This window comes from Capra hircus, chromosome 3 (assembly GCF_001704415.2).
Source record: "Capra hircus breed San Clemente chromosome 3, ASM170441v1, whole genome shotgun sequence".
Lineage (NCBI taxonomy): Eukaryota > Metazoa > Chordata > Mammalia > Artiodactyla > Bovidae > Capra > Capra hircus.
The window spans coordinates 73,365,953-73,384,969 of record NC_030810.1 but is presented as its reverse complement, the minus strand read 5'-3'; the positions used below and the strand labels follow the sequence as shown (position 1 = coordinate 73,384,969).

Here is a 19,017-nt window from a genome sequence, read left to right as displayed (position 1 = left end):
GGCCAGAGTACTGGAGTTTCAGCTTTAGCATCATTCCTTCTAAAGAACACCCAGGACCGATCTCCCTTAGAATGGACTGGTTGGATCTCCTTGCAGTCCAAGGGACTCTCAAGAGTCTTCTCCAACCCCACAGTTCAAAAGCATCAGTTCTTCAGTGCTCAGCTTTCTTCATAGTCCAAGTCTCACATTCATACATGACTACTGGAAAAACGATAGCCTTGACTAGACAGACCTTTGTTGGCAAAGTAATGTCTCTGCTTTTCAATATGCTATCTAGGTTGGTCATAACTTTTCTTCCAAGGAGAAAGAGTCTTTTAATTTCATGGCTGCAATCACCATCTGCAGTGATTTTGGAGCCCAAAAAATAAAGTCTGACACTGTTTCCACTGTTTCCCCATCTATTTGCCATAAAGTGATGGGAGCAGATGCCATGATCTTCATTTTCTGAATGTTGAGCTTTAAGCCAACTTTTTCACTCTCCACTTTCACTTTCATCAAGAGGCTTTTTAGTTCCTCTTCACTTTCTGCCGTAAGGGTGGTGTCATCTGCATATCTGAAGTTATTGATATTTCTCCCGGCAATCTTGATTCCACAGTGCAGAATAGAATCTGCAGTGCTATTGGACCACATCTGGTCCAGCATGCTTGATAGAAGATGGTCACCACTGCTGTTTCAGAATTCATGATTTTTTCCTCCAGCAGTTCAGCTTGCTGCTTCATGTGCCACATCAAAGGAACATTATTATCTTTTTGTCCAGTCACCAACAGGGTGAAGGAGAAAGACAGGGAACCTGTAGGCCCTCTCTAGAATTTGCTTTTGAGTATCCCGCATTAAAAGAGCATGTCCATTGTACACTAGGTTTTGTAATTAAATACAAATACAGCATTAGCATTCATGTCTTTAAACATCTGCTTTAGCTCAGTAAGAGTGAAATACTGACAAAGATCATTCATTCCAATAAATTTGGTCAAAGACTTGAAAGTCTCCTATCAGCCAATCTCCTTTCTGTAAAACAGTCTTGATATAGGGGTGGTCCTGAATGCTGTTCCTTCCTGTCTAACACGGTGCTCTTTCTTCCTGTGTTTAAAAAAAAAAAAAAAGAAAGCTCAGTATTGTAAAGAAGAGCCAAACAGTGACCCTTTTACATCAGGGAGAATGCTGTCCAGACGTCCAGCATTTATCTTTTTGAGTAGCCTGTCAGAACTACAGGCACTGACAAATTAAAATGACACCCCCATCCAGAAGACAATCAAAATAAAGGTATTGCAAATTCTGCCTCTCTCTCATAAAACCGTTCAATGGGCTGGGCCAACCTTCTGCCAAAACCTGTAGTCACTGCATATCCACTTTATTAATTTTTAATGCTGTAATTTTTCTCCATCTGTTTTTGCCAAATGAAGTTTATTTTCTGGCACACACAGGATGTCACAGGTACAACACCCTGTTCCCAGAGAAGTTCCATAACTCTTACTGCATACAATCATTTCTATCACAAGTCTATTTTCAGCATCAGTTCAGGGGTCTTTGGTTTTTTGTATTCAGAACTGATTCAAATGAAATTTTTAATTCTCTAGCCTGTGGTTTTTGTTAGAGTCCTTTAATAGCTCTGTTCACAAACATACAGGGAGGCATCAACAAATACTTCAAAAAAAAAAAAGAGGCAAACACACCCTGAGGAATTTGCCATGCAATATGGTGATCTTGAAAAAGAACACCTTCCCTGGTGGCTCAGATTGTAAAGCGTCTGCCTACAATGCGGGAGACCCAGGTTCAATCCCTGGGTCCGGATGATCACCTGGAGAAGGAAATGGCAACCCACTCCAGTACTCTTGCCTGGAAAATTCCATGGACAGAGGAGCCTGGTAGGCTACAGTCCATAGGGTTACAAAGAATCGGACACGACTGAACAACTGCACTTTCTTTCTTTCTAGCCAGGGTGTGGCCCACCTGTTTCTTGTTGGTGGAAATGGTGGCAGCTGCCTCCAGCTAGTCTGTGGTGGCCCAGATCGACTGGTTAGAAGGGAACCCCAGCAGCCAGCACCAAGCAGCCTTAGGAGTCCAGGGGCCCTGCAGCTGAGAGGGTCCTCACTTCCCTGGTGATTTTCCCAGGGCAGGACCCAGGACAAGATGCTCCCTCCAGCCAAGAATCCACCTTTGGATTCTGACCTTGACAGCTCAAGCCAACACAGGACGCCTCTACTGAGGTTGACTTCCCTGGTGGCTAAGGTGGTAAAGCATCTGCCTACAATGCGGGAGACCAGGGTTCAGTCCCTGGGTTGGGAAGATCTCCTGGAGAAGGAAATGGCAACCCACTCCAGTGTTTTTGCCTGGAAAATCCCATGGACGGAGAGCCTGGGTAGACTACAGTACATGGGTCACAAAGAGTTGGACACGACTGAGCGACTTCACTTGTGGTGATCTTGAGTATCGTTGCTGTTGTTGTTCAGTTGCTAAGTTGTGTCTGACTCTCTGCTATCTCATGGACTGTAGCTCACCACCTGTCCCACTATCCCTTGAAGTCCGCCCAATTCTATGTCCATTGAGTTGGTAGTGCTATATAACCATCTAATCTGCCGCCACCCCCTTCTCCTTTTGCCTTCAGTATTTCCCAGCATCAGGGTCTTTCCAGTGAGTCAGCTCTTGGCATTAGGTGGTCCAAGTACTGGAGCTTCAGCTTCAGCATCAGTCCTTCCAGTGAACGTTCAGGGTTGATTTCCTTTAGGATTGGCTTACTTGATCTTCTTCTTGTCCAAGGGACTCTGGCATCCTCTCGAGCACTACAATTGGAAAGCATCAGTTCTTCAGCGCTTAGCCTTCCGTATGGTCCAACTGTCACACTGATACATGGCTACTGGAAAACCATAGCTTTGACAATACAGATCTTTGTTGGCAAAGTGATGTCTCTACTTTTTAATATACTGTCTAGGTTTGTCATAGCTTTCCTTCCAAGGGGACTGCCGTGGTTCACCATCTGCAGTGATTTTGGAGCCCAAGATCTCGAGTATAAGGTAGTATAAAATCTGTGATGCACACTAAGCCAGCACCTGGGAACAGCTTAGTAACTTCTGCAACTCATCAAAATTCCCATCTCTGTTCAAGACTAAAGCCAAGGTTTTTATTGAGACCTTGATGAATGCTGTCACCATCCAAAGTGTAGCATGGTATCCTGGCAAGCCAAGTACTCCTCCAAAACCATGCTCACTGTGGTCTTTCCTGCTCCAGATAAGCCTGTCAGTGAAACTCTGCAACCATAAAAGCCTCCTCTGGTTTCTGCCACCTGGCCCTTGTTTCTGTCAACTAGTGAACTTGATAGGTGCCTTTATTTGTCCTCTGCCTCTCCCAGTTCTGCATGTGATTGCTCAGTATCGCTTTCTTATACAGGTTCCCAAGGTAGGGAGGTTCTCCATGGCTGTAGAGAGTACACAGGGTGCCAGGGTTCTCAGCCCCTGGACTGTAGAAGGATGAGGGGAGGTCTGTGGGGGCAGGGCAGAGCCAGAGAGTATGCTCTGACTTATGCACTTTGTGCTCTAGATTCTGGTTGTGGGACCTGTTGGCTGCACTTCTGATGTGGATCAGGGAAGTATATGGGACATGGGACTTTTCCTCTGATATCTTTGACTGATTTTGGTATCTGGGTAACACTGACTCAATAGAATGAGTTCCTTCTCCCTCTGTTTTTTGGAAAAGTTTGTGAAGGGTTGCTATTAATTCCTATTTAAATGTTTGATAAAATTCACCTGTCACGTTATCAAATTCTGAGCTTTGCTTTGTGGGAAGTCTTTAAATTACTATTTCATTCTTTTTGTTATAGGTCTACTCAAATTTTCTATTTTTTTTCTTGAGTCAGTTTTGGTAACTTGTATTTCTAGGAATTTGGTCATTTCCTCTAAATTATCTAATTTGTTGGCATACAATTGTTTACAGTATTTCCATGCGATTTTATTTTTGCAAGTTTGGTAACAGTTGCTGCCACTGCTAAGTTGCTTCAGTCGTGTCCGACTCTGTGCGACCCCATAGACGGCAGCTCACCAGGCTCCCCTGTCCCTGGGATTCTCCAGGCAAGAACACTGGAGTGGGTTGCCATTTACTACCTTTTAATTACTATCCCAAAAAGGTAATCATTATCATGCCTTGTATGGTAAACACTGCCTTAAGCTTGTATTCTTAAACACTATAGTTTTAAGTGTCTTCTGAATTTCACACGAATGAAATCATACAGAACATGTTCTTGGCTTCTGTTGCTCAATTTTATGTTTGTAAATTTATCCATGTACTTACAATTTGTTAATCTCATTGCTGTGTACTATTCCATTGAATGAATACAGACACACCTTGTTTCACTGTATTACAGTCTTTAGATATTAATGGTCTGTGACAACCCTGTGTCTAGCAAGTCTATGGGTGTTGTTTTTCCAAAAGCATTTGCTCACTTCATGTCTCTGTCACATTTTGGTAATTCTCACAATATTTCAAATCCTCCGGCAAAAATATTTTCAACTTGCTGAAGGCTCATGATGGTTTTCATGTTTTACCAATAAGTCATTTTTAAATTAAGGTCTCTCTATATATATATGTATTTTTTTTTAAGACAGATGCTATCATATGCTTAATAGACTATGCACGTGTACATGCCAAATCACTTCAGTCGTGTCCGACTCTTTGCGACGCTATGGACTGTAACCCACCAGGCTCCTCTCTCCGTGGGATTTCCCAGGCAAGAGCACTGGAGCAGGTTGCCAGTCCTTTCTCCAGGGGATCTTCCCAACCCAGGGACTGACCCAAGTCTCTTACATCTCCTGCACTGGCAAGTGGGTTCTTTACCACTATCGCCACCTAGGAAGCCCCATGTTTACACTATCCTATAGTCTGTTAGGGCTTCCCAGGTGGTGCTATTGGTGAAGAACCCACTTGCCAGTGCAAGAGATATAAGAGACATGGGTTCAATCCCTGGAGAAGAGAATGGCAACCCACTCCAGTATGCTTGCCTGGGAAATCTTGTGGGCACCAGAGCCTGGCAGGCTACAGTCTATGGGGTCTCAAAGAATCGGACACAACTGAGTACATACAGACCTTACACATAATGTACTGTACATATCAAGTGATCTTGAGTCACTTAATAAGCAATTGCACTATGTATTAACCCCTTTAGTATTTCTTTTTCTTTTCACTGCAATAAAAACAGTATTCCATTATTATCTGTCATATAGATTCAATGCTGTTACCTCTAGGAGGTCAAAGTGTGACATAGGAGATATTGATCTAGTAAAAATAGATAAGAGGTGTATAGTTATTTAGTAACAACTCACCCAAGAGCTGCGGATGATACAGAAAGCTAAGATATACATGCCATTAATATATAGATATGTACTATGTAGAAAACTCACTAGCTCTACTTTCTGTGTCAGGAAATGTATAATTTCCCTTACTATAACCTCATTACATGAATTAGAGTATATGAGGGCAATTACCACACCTTTGATATATCTATTTATCTCCATGATATATGTATGTGGTAATGTCCTTTGGTATTTTTATCAGGTGTTTGGATGAAGCTGGGTTCAAATGAACAAATAAAAAATTCTGAATAAGTTATTTTAAATATCACTGTTGTAAGTATATATGTATATATGTACATACATATATTATACTATATACATATATAGTCATACATATAGTCTCATTCATATAATGCTACTCATACATTTAAAAAATTGGTTGCTAAAAATTTTATGAAGTAGTATAAAATATCAACAAATAAAATATTAGTAAATAAATGCAGACAATATCAACATAAAATAATATTAGATGTAAACAAATCTTAATTCCAAAGGCCATCTTCATATTGTCTCCAGATTTAGCTGCTTAATTTTAGTAGTTCTATGTTTTATGAGCTCAAATTGTTAGTACTTAGACATGACAATAAAAATAGTGATTTCATTCATAGATATAAACTGGATCATTCATCTATCCGTTTTGAAATTATTCAGGCCTAATATATGCATAGCAACAATATATTAGGTACTTAATCAGGGAAGACAAGAGTTGGATTTACTAAAAGGATACAAATAAAAGTCTCACTCTGAAAAATTATAACAAATTCAACATTGATTAAACATTAAGACAAATGCAAGGTAATATGAGAAGTAATAAGACACACACACACAAATCCATTAACAACAATAATCATTGAATAGGGACTTATTTTATCTCAGGAACTCTAGATGTTTCATCTGTATCATCTCTAATCCTCAGAGAGACACTCTAAGGTAAGCGTTCTTTCAATTTCAGTTACAAGGAAATGAAGTAACTAACACAGTTACACAGGATTACTGATTCTGGACTTAATCTCTAATCACCCAAGCTTCAAAGTCTGCAGAGGTCTTCCCTGGGTGATGCTGCCTACCTAGTGCAAGGCGACAAACACATCAGTAACAACGACACATCTAAGACTTGGGAATGGATCGCTTTCCAGAAGTCGATTTAGGATTAAGCCATTCTTTGTTTCTAAGATGAGAGTTGCCTTTCTGGAAGAGGTAGTATTTGAACTGCACTTTAAAGACAGTTTTGAACGTGGAATGGAGTTGATGAAGGAAGACATTCCCAGAACAGGTCATAAAGACACTAAGCAATGTGAGAAATGGGAAGTTAAAGGCCAGGACCTGTCATAGTGTCTGCATCCAGATGGTTGGATCAAAAATGGAGAGGAACGTGGAGCAAGTAAGGATAGACAGAGTGTGGAAGAACTTCTAGAGTATATGTCCTGGAAATGAGGGAGTCTGGGTGGGGTAGGGAGGGGAGGGGATCATGGCTATAGAGCAAGTATGTGAGGCCTAGAGTCAGGAACCAAGAATCAGTAACGGAGGACTGTCCTGGGCCAAAATCAGGGACGTTAATGCAAGTCACTGAGTTTTCACAGGAAATCATGAATTAAGTATAATCAAGAAGCATAAAGGGAAGAAAAGAATAGGACTAATATTTATTCAATATCATCAATCTTAAGCATTATATTAAGAGATAATAAAGCATTATAGCACAATTGTCACATTATTTACTCCTTGCAACAAACCTTCAACCTATATATTATTATTCAAAAATGAAGGAAATCAACCTCAGAATGCTTAAGGAACTTGCAAATATGGATATGTCTAGTGCGGACTGAGGTCAGCGTAGGTACTCAAGTCTATATGCTTATAATGTCCATATTTTCCCCAAATACCAAATGTGTATTTAGCATGGAATACTGGCAAGGGACTTTCTGAGCAGGGAATAAAAAAATATGTCAGTTCCTGCCCTTAGAGGATATGCACACCAATCATACAACTCAACAAAAAGATGCCAAAAGCTTACTTTTGCATTTCTCTATCAAGTACTGAGTCACAACCTTTGTCCTTGAGTAAGAGACCGCTGACAAATATTGATTTGATCCAATCATTCAAATATTCCTACACAAAAAATTTCCTTTTACATACATATTCTCTAAGATGTAGTTGCATCCATTTTGGTAGATGGCTTTATTTTCCTCTTTGTGACTTCAGTGTACTCTCGTTTGGGGAGGTGATCAGTTTCTGCTCTGTGACGTTGTTCCGGAGGCCTCTCCCTACATCCCACTGCCCCACTATCTCCCAGCATTTAGTAATAGGCCTGGGTGGGGAAGATCCCTTGGATTGGGAAATGGTAACCTACTCCAGTAATCTTGCCTGGAAAATACAACAGAGAGAGGAGTCTGGCGGGCTGCAGTCCATGGGGTCATAGAGATTTGGACACGACTGAGTGACTAAGACACGTACTTGACTCCCATGTTATTTTCATTACTCTGTCTTTGGCTGTTATGTTTTTCACTGCAGTCCATTGAGTGAGCAGCATAACTGGATCCCTGCTAAAATGTTCAGTCGAAGAAACAGCTCAAAATCAACAGCAAATATAGTGTCACCACATTTGGAGTAAGATTGTTGTTCACAGAACTGAAAGAAAGTAGAATGATTCTAATACATCATAAAATAAATGAAGTAACTCATCAGTGTAACTCTATGTTGAGTTATATTTCCACTAAAGCACGTGTCATATAGATATACTTCTAAAATAAAAAGGGGAAAGTGTAAAGTAAATTGCTTACATGTGATACTTTGATACTATAGAAGTAAGTCATGTCTCTTTGTGGTATGGTGAATGATCTGTAAAACTTCACAATTTTATTTCAGACACAAATTCTTTTTGCTTTCATGTCCATGCATTCATTTTAGAAAATGTCATTAATTCTCTATTCAGAAATTTTGAGTGTTTGTCATATTAACATAAAATTATTGAATTTTAAAACCATCTCCAATCGCATGAAGAAAACAAACTTGAAACCATTGTAGTGTGATAGCAATGTTTTGCCAAAATTTGTTGGATCCTAGACTATTGGGAATTAAACAAAAACAATTTTAATTTTCTCCTGTATGGAATTAACTTTAAAATTAAACATAAGCTTCCTTCTCTTTACTTGGCAACAGTTGTCACATCTTAAGACTCTTTCTACTCAGCATTGACTTGCAGCTTCACTTTACTACTCAAGGGGGTTAAGTTTCATAAGCTCACTGTGCAAAGTCTTCAAAATGTTTACACTTCTGATTTACATTCATGCCTGAACAGACACACATATAATATACTCATTCAGAAGTGGTTCAGTTCAAAAAAAGTGGTCAGAGAAAATTGTTCCTGAGCCACAAATCCATTACCTTCATTTTCCATTATTTTGTTTAACCCCTACTGTTATCTTTTCCTGTCTATAATCCTCTTTCTTTCCCTTTAGCACCAAACTTCTTGAAGTGATGTTCATACTTGCTATGCTCACATTTTTAGTCTAGTTAGCTGTTGTGCCTTAGGACCCAGATCACCTTCAATTTTCTCAAACCATGTGACAACTTTTTCCTCAAACCTTTGGGTTTATTTAACACTTTTAGGTAACATTCTCTAGTGAAACCCCACTCTCTAATTTTCTATGTTAGCACTTTCTCAGAGTTTGCTATTGCCTCTGGCTTCTTAGTCTTGTTTCAGCCTCCACTTTGACTATGTGTCCTATAAATTGTTGACATTCTCAAGGCCTGTAATAGCCTTCTGCTATCTTCTGTATGTGATTCCTGCATGAGCTCACTCTTACTCCCATATTCAGTCACAGGCATTCAGTCACAATTTACATGTCACAGACCCAAATGAATATCCCTATGCCAGGGTCACTCTGCTGAGACATACAGCCACATGACACAATTGACATTACTTCTCTACTTAGGCACTCTGTAACAGTTCCGAGGTCACCATGACCAAAACTCACTCCAGTAATTGTTTTTCATATAATCTCCATCATTGCTAATGTACCACATCTTAGCTTAGATGACCTTGGGAAAATCATTTTTCATCTCTAAATTTCCCTATATTTAAAATGAAAATAATAGTAACTTCAATGGATTTTTATAAGGATTTAAAATCAGTTATTATGCAATCCACAATAATGAATGCTAACCACCCAGAAATTACAATAGAATGAAGCAAAAATAACGCTGTCCTCATTTTATAGCAGAGGAACACAAAATACAATAAGGTTAAGTAAACTGCCCAGAGTTATCTAGCCAATTTGTGCTCAGACAGGATTTGAATGGAATCTGGGTCCAGAGCCTGACCTCTTAATTGCTCCACTACCCTGTATGATCTTATATATAAAGAATATAAGGTACAATCCTTAGCACTTACTAGATGTGTCAAAATCACAGTGATGAGGAGGAAGACTTTAAATGTTCTGGAAATCTGCACTTTAAAGAGCTCTCTCGTGAATCTAATATTCAAATGGGGTTAAGAACCAACATAGTAGATTCTCAAAAATGTTTGTTCCTTTTATCCAAACGAAAATAATTGAATCAATTTGACCCTCTGAACACTTTGAGAAATGCTGTAGCCATTAAGCCTAAAGTACCTTTTAGAAGGGCTGTCTTAGAAATTCATTTTTTGAAATGACAATAGAAGAGCAATAATAAAGACACACGCATACATTAAAAAAAGCCCTCAGTATTCATATAACCAGAGGCATTTAATTCACACTTTGTGTTTTCATTTGTATTGCATGATTTTATCCTTAGGAACAAGAGCTTTAAAAATATTAGACTTGTGTATGACCCAGAAAAATCACTCTCTTAAGATCATTAGGCTGCTGGGTACATACTCCATCTGGCCTAAAAATGTTTCATTTTACCTTTCCCCATCTACCAAATCATGTGCTTTCTCTCCAGCTATCACTTCCTCCCATTGTTTCTCAAACAATTAGAGTAGGATATTTCACCTTTTAGCATATACATGCAAAAAACCAGAATAAACCAAGTATGCACAAAAGAGAAAGCAATATACTAAAATTCTGTTCTTTTTTTCATGAGCGTGTATGTGTATGTGTGTACGTTTATATATCTTATATTTACCCCAGTACACAATTTATTATCCAGATATCCCCAGATTTTTGTTGTTGTTTGTAAGTAGCAAGATATGATGCTTCCTAAAACAAACCAAAAGAGAATTCATTGGAATAATTTGGGCTGTTTCAATGAAAAAAGAAACGTGTATATAGATGTGTATTTCAGATAGAATGGGAATTGAGGATGTTATGTGTTTGACAGTTCATCAGAAAGGCACAGGCTGAACCACTGCAACTTGGTGTCATTTTGATTTGGTTTCAGTGTATCCAAAGAGGATCTTATTGGTTTACCTTAATTCTCAAGACTCTCAGTTGAGCAGAGTATCTATTGATATTTCTACCAAGACTGTACCAGAGGAGGAGAGGTGAATCTTCTGAAGAAAACTGGGCACAGAGCTAACCAAACAAAAAGAAGTTGGATAAGTTCAGTTCAGTTCAGTTGCTCAGTCATGTCCGACTCTTTGTGACCCCATGAATCGCAGCACGCCAGGCCTCCCTGTCCATCACCATCTCCCAGAGTTCACCCAAACTCACGTCCATTGAGTCAGTGATGCTATCCAGGCATCTCATCCTCTGTCGTCCCCTTCTCCTCCTGCCCTCAATCCCTCCCAGCATCAGAGTCTTTTCCAATGAGTTAACTCTTTGCATGAGGTGGCCAAAGTACTGGAGTTTCAGCTCTAGCATCATTCCTTCCAAAGAACACCCAGGACCGATCTCCCTTAGAATGGACTGGTTGGATCTCCTTGCAGTCCAAGGGACTCTCAAGAGTCTTCTCCAACACCACACTTTAAAAACATCAATTCTTTGGCGCTCAGCTTTCTTCACAGTCCAACTCTTGCATCCATACATGACCATTGGAAAAACCATAGCCTTGACTAAATGGACCTTTGTTGACAAAGTAATGTCTCTGCTTTTGAATATGCTATCTAGGTTGGTCATAACTTTTCTTCCAAGGAGTAAGCGTCTTTTAATTTCATGGCTGCAATCACCATCTGCAGTGATTTATGGCTGCTATCACCATCTGCAGTGATTTTGCAGCCCAAAACGATAAAGTCTGACACAAGTTGGATAAGGGATGCTCCAAACTACAAATGTTCCCTCTCATTCTTATTGCTAGTTAGAAATATCACAAGTAGTGCTAATATAAAAATGTATTATATTGATTTTGTCATCTAATGTCTTCTAATTAAGTTTCTTAAGCCTTCACTGACTATTTTCAAGTAACTTTCAATGGTATGATTATTTGTTCTACTTATTGTGTCAGAAGTACCTCTAAGGTTTTCTCCTTTATAGATAATTCTATTAGTTTTCAATGTCACTGAATCTCAAAACATTCTGATCGCTATAGGGAAAGAATTGTTTGCTTCTCAATATCTGTTCTCTTGAACACATGATTTTCATGTCTCTTAGAAGAGTGCATTTCTTAACCCTACAGCCTGCTATAATTTGAGACTAAATTCTAGCTAAGGTGATGTGCTGCTTCTGGAATTTCTTTTTGATGAGAGAGATATGATCCTTCCTCTGCCCTTTGTGAGCTGAAGCCATATCTCAGAGCATGAGGTTGAGGGACTTATCTTGGGGATAAAAAAAAATCAGAAGGACAGATAATTCCTGGACCCAGAAGACTATGGAGCTGCCATACAAGCCATGAATTAACCACAGCAGGACTTTTAAGTGACAAATACCTAACTTGTTTAAACCATCACTATTTGGGGTGTTTAGAGGGTGAGATGGCTGGGTGGCATCACTGACTCGATGGACGCGAGTCTGAGTGAACTCCGGGAGCTGGTGATGGACAGGGAGGCCTGGCGTGCTGCGATTTATGGGGTCGCAAAGAGTCGGACACGACTGAGCGACTGAACTGAACTGAACTGAACTGAACTATATCTTTATATATAACCTATTTTTATATCTACATCTATATCATCTATATCTACATCGACCACTTCCCAGGTGGCTCAGCAGTAAAGAATCTGCCTGCCAATGAAGAGTCACAGGAGATGCTGATTCGACCTCTGGGTCAGAAAGATCCCCTGGAATACGAAATGGCAACCCACTCCAGTATTGTTGCCTGGAGAATCCCAGGCAATGGACAGAGTAGCCTGGCAGGCTACAGTCCATGGGGTCACAAAGAATTGGACATAACTTACCAACTGAACAACAACAACAACCCGTATATACACATATTAGGTAGAACACTAAGCAAGTGATATTGATTCCAAGAACCATAACACAAAACTCAATCTACTTTCTTCATTGTAACGTGTGTTGATCTCTCTGTCAATGTGTTTCCCACATCTGTGTGTGTGTGTGTGTGTGTGTGTATGACCATTTCTCTTCTCTAAGCCTTGGCAAAACAATTTTGGAATCCTTGAGGACAGATTCTAGAGTTTAGGTATTAACAATTTAAAAGAGCAGTACTTTTATTGTTTAAGAATTGTATTTTAAAACACATTGTTCCTTTTATATGAAAGATCAGAGAAGGCGATGGCACCCCATTCCAGTACTCTTGCCTGGAAAATCCCATGGGCAGAGGAGCCTGGTAGGCTGCAGTCCATGGGGTCTCGAAGAGGCGGACATGACTGAGTGACTTCACTTTTACTTTTCACTTTCATGCATTGGAGAAGGAAAAGGCAACCCACTCCAGTGTTCTTGCCTGGAGAATCCCAGGGACGGGGGAGCCTGGTGGGCTGCCGTCTATGGGGTCACACAGAGTCGGAAACAACTGAAGTGACTTAGCAGCAGCAGCATGAAAGATCATCTGGTTGGATTTTTGTATCTGAGAAGGAAATAAAAATCTTATATTTTGTTCAAGAGATTTTAAATCATTGAGAGAAAAATTATTCTGTATAGCAATATTGAAGGGGTTTTCAGTTTGGGTTGAGTTACAACCATTATGTTTCATAGCAAAAGTGGTTCCTAAATAAAATGCATGTGTTCCCTAGCTTAATCAGTTACCCTCTGGAGACTGAAGCAGAAATTGAATGATGGGGAGAGAATCATGAAGCTCAATATTCCTGTTATGGTGACAGGGAAACTCTAAAGAGGATGAGAGTGAGTTTTAAACTCAACATATTTTGATAAAGACATGCCCTTAGACCAAGGGCTGGCAAATGATGGTTTGCTGGCCAAATCCAGCCCAAGGCCTGTTTTTGCACAGTCCATAAGCTAAAAAATGATTTTTACATTTTTAAATGGTTGAAGAGGAGAAGGAAGAGGCAGGAACAGAGAAAGAGGAGAAGAAGGAGGAAAAACCAACAGCAGCATCTCCAGGAGAGTGCTCTGTGATCTGCAATGTCTAAGATACTTATTTATTTTTTTCTTTTTCTTTCTTTTTTTTGATTGGAGGATAATTGCTTTACAATGTTATGTTGGCTTCTGTCGTATAATAACATGAATCAGCCATATGTATCTGTATATCCATTCCCTCTTAGCCTCCCTCCCATGCCCCCTCCCACCCCTCTGGGTATCAGAGAGCATTAGGCTGGGCTCCCTGTGTTGTATAGCAGCTTCCGATTAATTGTTTTACACATGACAGTATACACATGTCAGTGCTATTCTTTCGATTCCTCCCACCCTCTCCTTCCCCCATTATGTCCACAAGACCATGCTTTACGTCAGCATCCCTATTCCTGTAAATAGGTTCATCAGTACCATTTTTCTAGAATCCATATATATGCATCAACATATGATATTTGTTTTCCTTTTTCTGACTTACTTCATTCTGTATAACTGGCTCTGGTTCATCCACCTCATCTCAACTGGTTCAAATTCATTCCTTTTTACAGCTGTAAGATATTTATTTCCTGGTCTTTCATAGATAAAAGTACTGATCCCTGTCTTAGACCCAAAATCTCAACACTATGTAATACGCTGAATTGGGGTATGGACAGTTTGTTCTTGCATACAATAGAATCAGAACGTTTGTTGAGTAAAAAAATCACTGAATGAATACTGTTTTCAGTGGCAATAAGGACAATGGATTGCACATTATTTATTTACCAGTGGACTCTAAGATATGGAGTATAGTATAGTAAAAGCAGTTGGAGTGAGAAATAATTTGGAGTGGAGTTGTTTTATTTACCTTTAAAGCTATAGTATAGGGTTTATATAATCTCACCCAATAGCATTGTTTTACAATCTTAACGCTGAGTATAGAAAACTTGGATCAAATCGGCATCATGCATAAATTCAAATCAGCATCAAGTACAAATTCACTTGCCATTTTGCAGTGTCTGGTACATAGCGTTTTTAATTAACATGGTCAAATAGATAAATGAATACTTAACATTGTTATTGTAAACACTTATTTCAAGACTGCTGGTTCTCTTGTCTAGTAAAATAGTAACTTTGGCAGTGAGTCATTTTATGGCAAATATTTCCTTTCTCTCTTCATCTAAGAAATGTCTTTCTCATGTATTTTCCTCATTTCAAAAATCTGTGAGAAAGAAAACATAAAAAGACTTATAATTGACAAGACACAAATTTTTTTTGTTGCTGTGTGAGCTGCCAAAGATGATGTAACTTAAAGGAAAAATGTCAAAAGGTGGTCAAGAGCTTAAGAAGGACCATTGGTACTGGCGTTTCTCAGAGTGATAATGAGGCATGTACTGAATTTTTGTTCTTTGGTGTGATTGTATGGTGAGTACTCCTTTTTACAGATTTGATTTTAAGAAGTAATGTGACACAATCCTCAGTCTCATGGGCAGGCTTTGTTCACAAACTTCTCATTTATGATAAACTTTAAATACTCATGATCCTCATTCCCTTCCCAATGGTACTTTCCAATTTAATCTATACAGTAAAGGGAGGCTGTACCTTGAATGGAACTTAAATGATTTTTTCTTTTTTCTATGACCTAAGCACATCCTAAGAGAGACTTCAATCATTTTCAAGAGTTTGAGCCTAAAGGAGTGCTTTCTTCTGGGTAAGGTCAAGGCAAAGAAAAAAGAAGTAGCACAGCTCTGTGGTTCTCTGTTGTCCAGATCAAATCTTTGAACATTTTCTTCTTGTCATCAAAGGACATCTCTGAAGGGCAACATATAGAAAATAAGATCCATGAGACTTTGGCTAATGTTATGAAAAAAAAAAAAAAAGGATAAGGATCAAAAATTTAAAAGGGAAATCTTGGCTTAAAAAATATAGAAAATTTCTCTTTGTCTTCTGTAGCATGTGAGAAGATGTTTAAGTTATTTGGTCTATGGACATCTGGGCCACAGTTGTGTGATAAGAGTTTAGCATAATAGAAGCATAACTGCCTGATGCAAATTATTTAAAAGAAGCCTTTAAAATAGTCAGTGGAATACAGCTCACTAAAGGAGAAATAAAACTGACTCTTCAAAAAAAAAAAAACTGACTCTTCGAAGAAAAATTGCAGCTTTTTTTAATTTTGGAGATTTGATAAGTTGAAATCTAGATAAATAAGAACTTTCAGTAAAACCACTTTAGATCATCAGTACCTAGTAATAAATAAGACAGAATGAGCATTGCTTCAGTCACTTGACGAACACTAGTTGAGCATCTATCATTAACCAAGAACTGGGCTAAGTGCTGAAATAAAGACATCACAAAAACCCAACTTCTTCTTTTAAGGAGCTAAATAGTGTTAAAATGGATATGGGAAATCTACAGATCCAGTTCTCATTTGCAAAAAATAAACTTCTTTCCCTCGCTATGGGTCTTTCAAAGCAAACTGCCATTTCACTTCATTAAATTAACCAATTTGAATATATACAGTTAATTTTATATTCATTTATTAATGCAATGGATAGACATGTGTGGCAGCACTCAAGGCTTACAAATAAAGATGAAGAAGACATTTCCTCTTAGAGAATGTACAATTGTCAGGTCTATATTAATATATGCTCAAATAAGAAAATATTTAATGAAAGGTGCTATCATATTACTAATAATATTACTAAGAATATCTAACACTTACATAATGCTTACTATGTGTTTAACATATATCATCTTATTTAATCTTTCTAACAGCACTGTGACATAAGTGCACATTTTATCTCCATCTTATTAAAGAGAAAACTGAGGAAAAAGAAAATTAAATAACTTGTCCAAAGTCGTGGTTGAGTCAAATGGCTCCAGATTCTATCCTATTAATCTCTATATTCACAGGAATTTAGCGGAGCAAGAAATTATTTCTGATAAGATAATAAGAAAAAAGTTTCATGGAGGAGTTATCATTAACATATATTTATAAAAATATCTAAAATTTCATACTCCAGCTAGGAAGAACTGGTTTGTAGCAGACCACCCTCCCACTGAGAGCAAAAATAAAGCTGGATTTGATTTAAAAATTGTTGGAACACACCAGAAAGCAATCAAGGCAACAAAAACTTGGAGACCCTGGATTCCAGAGAGGAGGAAAACTAGTTAAGTGTGTTATTCTTGGCAGCTTTTCTCTTTGAGTCATTTGTTAGTGCATATGCAGTGTGGGTGGAAAGGCTCAGAAGCTAAAAGCAGACAGTTGAAAAGAGGCAGAGAATTACAGTGCCGTTTGGAGATTAAAAACTGAGTTCAAAGTCTAGCAAGATTTGACTACATCAAATCTTCTAGGTATTTAGTTAAGCCTTCTGGAGAAGTATACACTGGGAATAATAGCAAATTAGAAGACCAAGCCTAAAACCAGTTACAAGTAGCTTAATCCCTGACTGCATTAAGGAGATCAGCTTCCTTGCTAACAGGCTATCATAGAGTTACAAGAAAGAAGATTAGTGAATAAGATAGATAAATCAGTAAAAAATATTCAGAAGGATTAAGAGTAAAGAAAAGAGCATAAGAGGCATCTAATACATAAAGAATTTATATATGTGATGCATAGACTTTTAAGACAGTAAGAAAGACCTGAATAAAGGCCCCAAATTATCCAAAATTGATGAAAGATATTAAGCTACAGATTCAAGAAACACTAGAAGACAAAACAGGATGGAGACAAAGAAAATGACACCTAGGCACATTATAGTAAAATTAGTATAAAATAATGACAAAGGGACAAATCTTGGAGGAAAAAAAAAGACAGAGTAACAGTTCTACAATTCTTAACTTATTTCTTACACAAAAACGTGGAAGCCAGAAGAAACCTGTATGAAAATCCTAAATGGTAAGAAAAAAAGATAGTTATCCTAAAATTCTCCTCTTAGTGGAAATATCTATTGAAAATGAAGACAAAAGAAATTGCTTTATTAAAAAAAGGCAAGACAGGAAATTTTTGATGCCAGCAAAAACTCCTAAAAGGAAATATTTGTTTCAACAGAAGGAACATCACCTCATAGGGAAGAATGAAAGCAGAGAGGGGAAGACTAACAATGTAAATGGTGAAGTTGAGAATATGTTCAAGTAATAGCGACTATAAAGATCAATAATAATGCACTGTGGTATTTAATCAAAATACATGACAAGAATAGCACAAAAATAGAAAGGGGTAATTGAAGTTAAAGTATTTTAATATCCTTGCACCATCTAGGAATGCTAATATATATAAATACACACACACACACACACACATTTATATAAGATTTAGGAATTGAAAGATTCTTAGAAGAACCACCCAAAACACAAGTATGATAAAATAAATTTTTTAAAAGTTAGTGAATGTATAACTTAAAAGGTAACAGAAGACAAAAATACAATGAAAAATACTTGATAAACCCAAAAGAAGTTAGGAAGGGAGAGAAAAGGAAGGCTAAAAGAAGTGGAGTAAATAGAATAAAATATTAAGATATAGTAAGTCCAAATGTATCAATACTTGATTAAATTCATAGTAAGATTATTAAACTCTATAACTAATAGTCAAAGATTACCAGACAAGACAATTATATGCTGCAGACAGGAGAGAAAATCTTAAATCTTAAATATAAGGACCCAATAAAAGTGGAAAGTTAAGTAAAAGAAAAAAAGGTGTAACATTCAAACAGCAACCAGCATAAATTTTATGTAACTATGCCCATATTAGATATAATAGATTTTAAGATGGGAAGCATTACTGGAGGTAAAGAGGGGCATTTAATAATGATAAAAGGGTCAATTCATCAGGAATATATAATAATTTTAAATTTGTATGTACCTAATTTTATAGTTTATAAACACTGAAAGAATTAATAAATATATAAATCCATGATCATAAGGAAAGATTTTTAATACAAAATTTCCAGAAAGCTATGGATAAAGCAGAAAAAAATCTGTAAAAGTACAGAATAATTGAAAAGAAAGATTAATCAGCTTAACCCTAATTGACAATATAGAGCACTGGATCCAAGTAATCAGTATACATGAGTGTACTTGGAATATTTCCCCAAATTTTCATACGGTGAACTACACATACAAAAAGCAAATCTCAGCATACTTCATATAACTGAAATAATACAGAGTATGTTCTGACTATAACAGATTTGAATTTGAAATCAGTAAATAAGAAAGTAAGTAAAAAACCTCCTAAAGTTTGAAAATGAAATAACCCATACATAAAAGAAGAATTGTTAATAAAATATTGTTAATAGAAAATGTTTTGTGTTTAAGTATAATGAAAAGAGAATATATAACATTTGTGTTATGGGACTGAATACATCTTC

General features: G+C 37.6%; 1 pseudogene; it reads right to left on the bottom strand.

The window, feature by feature from the left end:
* Positions 1-1,687, bottom strand: part of LOC102173550 — a 56,515-nt pseudogene extending 54,828 nt beyond the window's left edge.